Raw genomic sequence first — 3,991 nt, 5'->3', positions numbered from 1 at the left:
TTGTAAAGTAATTAAAATATTCCACGTTTCATATTTATACTTATTTTATTCATAGATAAATAATATCCCTACGATATTTATTTCATAGTTTTGAATTTTTTTTCAAAATTAAAATCAACCCAACTTTTTTTTAAATACGGTTATATCCAATATACATATTTCTATATCTCCGGTATATTCAACTGTTATCATTTACCTATATCAGTGAGTAATACAGTAAAAAAAGAATGACCATTTTTTAAGCCATCGTACATACAGCCATTTTAATCGTAGGGACATACAAGACCCAGTCGGCTACCATAACTAAATATTATAAATGTATTGTGTATAATTATTAAATGTAGAGGTAGTCTTGAGGACCAGGTTCTTCCAATTCCATTTTACGCACATTGATTATATTATAAATCCATATATATTTATTTAATACTTTAATCATTTAACTTATTAAAATATACATTTATGTAAGTTAATATTATATACAATATTGTATGCATCGCGTGTTTATATGATATTATGATGTATATGTATGTGTGTTTGTATGCTTAGTCGTGATTATTTTTATTTACTTTTATAAGAATATTTCAACACAATATTTATTATTGACTGGATTAATTATTGACTATTCATAAATATAATTAACTAGGTAAACGTACTCTGTGAATTAATTTTAAGAACCATTTAAATAGTAATACATATTCAATAATGACTTACGTAAATTGTCAAAAAATAGCGTTTATTTGTCGTTTAATTGGTACGGCATAAAAAAATGACTAGTGATTTTCCAAGTAAACAAGGTTTCACTTACACTATTCATTAACAAATGCAATCTACTACAGAGTAGGTACCGGTTTTCCTTGCAAGCTTGAACTCTTCGTCCTCATACAAGCTACACAAGTTGATCATAATTTGCCTACACAGGTACTCGTCTATGTATAAACAGATCATTTACACATTAATATTGAGTCATTTTATATATTTCGAGGTTGAAATGTTAAACAATCAATACATTAGTAATTTTAATTTTATTTTGCACAAGAAAGACAAAGTAACTTTAATGTTTATTAAATTGTTATAAGTCTAACGTTTTGAGGTTTCAGTTGTATATCAATTTCACATATTTGATAGCACGGTGTTGTAGTAGCTCTAGACGCTACAAAAACCATTTTCAAATTTCGTGAAGGCTTCTCATTGAGGTCATCGTACACGAATCCCAAGTTGAAGGTTAATCCTGGTGGAATTCTCTTACACCTTGATAGCGATAGATTGTTAAATTTAATTTGTTCTAAATCGGGGACTAGTTTATAAAGTTTTATATAAACTGGTTCAAGGGTCAAATTATGAAATGGTATATGTTGACTTGTTACTCCTCCTCGCTTAAAATCAATTCGATATGGATTTGGATATGATACCAGCAACCTTTCACAAACGTAAGATGCTGTTTTCTTCAACGGACTAGAAAAGTACTTGGAAATTTCTATAAATCTTTCAACTTCTGATTTCAAGGCAGCATTTCTTTGGGAATTTTGTTGTTCGTCTTCTATAAAGTCAGATTTGGTTTTCGCCCGAAGTTTATAAGAATTCGAATAGTGAGCTTCCTCTTCAGCAAACGGATCAATATTAATTACAGGAATAGTAGTAGTAGTTGGATTTTGTTTACTAAAATAATTTCGACGCATTTTTTATCTATTAATTTTGCTATAATTTTACTTTTATTAACGTCACTGTCATCGAAGAGGATGTAATCACTACAGTGAAATAAATTATAATCTATGTATTTCGCAACACATTACAATCGAATATACAAAACTTCAAATAAATCAGTAACAGTGGGTCGCATCTTTAATAAAATAAATTTAAAATTAATTATAGTGGGTATTTTTTACATTTTTAATGGTAATAACTGAATGCAAAAAGACATTACCCACTAAGGCTGCGTTCTTGCACGTGTCGATAAGTATTAGCATCTTTGAATGATTGACTATCAAGTCGTGCAAATGGAAAAGCCATTTTCTGAACGTTAGAGACGACATATTCAGACGAATCAATATTTCAAAACGAATGCGTAGTTATGTACTATCATAACCGTGCAAAAGAAAACAGCAGGAACTTTTGCAAGTTTATTAAGTACGCGTTTTAGGGCTTATAGAAAACTAAAATATTATGCCTGTTACCAGTAATACACGGTCTTACCTTTAAAAATACATATGTCAAATGGTAATGTGTGTATTTTAAATGAGGACATTCTTAATAAGTCGACTATAATACAGTATAATTAAATTCTGATGTCCCCCTGACCGATTGCGGTCACGGCGGTCATTGTCGTCGGACACTAGGCTCAGGAAACATTATAGAGCACAAACGTGTGCGCAAGCAAATAACGTAAGCTCTCGTTCGACCTCACGGACTACCTCTTCGCTTTCCAAGCTGAACACGCTTCCCGCGCTATGCTGGGCGATGTCCCGGTTTGGAATGTTCTATTGACTAGGCCCTCTCGGCTCTCAGAACTACAAAATTATTAACTAGAAAGAGTACTAAGAACTAACGAACACTGTATTTAAAATTAATTATTGAAACTCTCTTCACTTTTATTATCTTTGAGAATTCTAAACAATGTAAATGAAAATTTATGTACGTTCATGAATCTTACTATAAATCACATTTTTAAAGAATAAGTTTTTTTAAAGTTTTTTTTTACATTATACCTTAAATGTTAAAATATCTAAAATACAAATTTTGATGAAGACTTTTACACGAAATACAATAAAATCAGATTTCACGGCGTCACGCAGCGATTATCCCATTAAGACATTGTAAATACTAATTTAATATCTACAATTAAAATTATTCATAGCTTTGGTTCAGTGTTCAGTGTTCTCTGACAAGCTAGCATGCACGCTGATATATTAGTGTCTGCTATGTCCATGAGAACATGTGCTTTGGGTAACTCCCATGACGTGTGTAAAAAAAAAAGAAATGCTATAACTTAATATGCTTGCTCAATGTATGCATGGACTCGTTTGAGCTTACGCTTGTCTCTTGGTCAGTTCTCGCGAAACTTTTGATGCTGTCATTAATTTCGCATTGAAATGCAGACCACCGTGCGAAATGCGTAAATAGCCGCGACAACGATCCACTTTCGTACGTCATCACACGAGTTTACAACACAAATGTGGTGCCTGCATAAAATGATGTCTCGTATAAGACATTATTTTAAATACATGTAACTTTATATGTATATCTAGGCATTAGGACAGGACATAGCGAAGGCCTTCGATCGCGTGTGGCACAAAGCGCTTCTTTCGAAGCTTCCTTCCTATGTGCTTCCCGGGAAATTATGTAATTGGATTACCAGCTTTTTGGCAGATCGGAGCATCAAGGTCATTGTCGACAGTGCATGCTCCGACCTAAAATTCGTCAATGCTGGTGTTCCACATGGCTGCGTTCTATCACCCACTCTGTTTCTTCTGCTTATCAATAACTTGTTGCAAATCAGGAACATTCACTGCTATGCAGACGACAGTACCGTAGACACCTCATACACCGGCCGTGCTAATATTTCTCGGGAAAACGTCGAAGAAAACCGGAACAGACTTGTGTCTGAAATCGAGTCTTCGTTAAACAAAGTCTCGAACTGGGGCCGGCTAAACATTGTCCATTTCAACCCCAAAAAGACGCAAGTTTGCGCGTTAACCGCCAAAAAAACACCATTCGTTGTATCTCCACGATTTGAGAACATTCCGATAGCCGCCACAGCTAGTTCAGTTCCGCGGTCAATTGGAAGGCAAAGCCAAATTGGCAACAAAAAAGCTCGGTGTGCTCAGCAAGGCAAGACAGTATTTCACGTCGGCCCATCGCCTAAGACTATACAAGGGGTAAATTCGGCCTCACATGGAGTACTGCTCTCACCTCTGGGCGGGTGCTCCCCAGTACCAGCTCCTTCCATTTGACCGTATCCAACGTAGAGCGGCTCGAATTATCGACGATCAAGCCC

The sequence above is a fragment of the Vanessa tameamea genome, chromosome 3, assembly GCF_037043105.1.
Source record: "Vanessa tameamea isolate UH-Manoa-2023 chromosome 3, ilVanTame1 primary haplotype, whole genome shotgun sequence".
In the NCBI taxonomy this organism is placed as follows: domain Eukaryota; kingdom Metazoa; phylum Arthropoda; class Insecta; order Lepidoptera; family Nymphalidae; genus Vanessa; species Vanessa tameamea.
The sequence above is the reverse complement of the archived record's forward strand: the minus strand, read 5'-3'. Positions refer to the sequence as shown.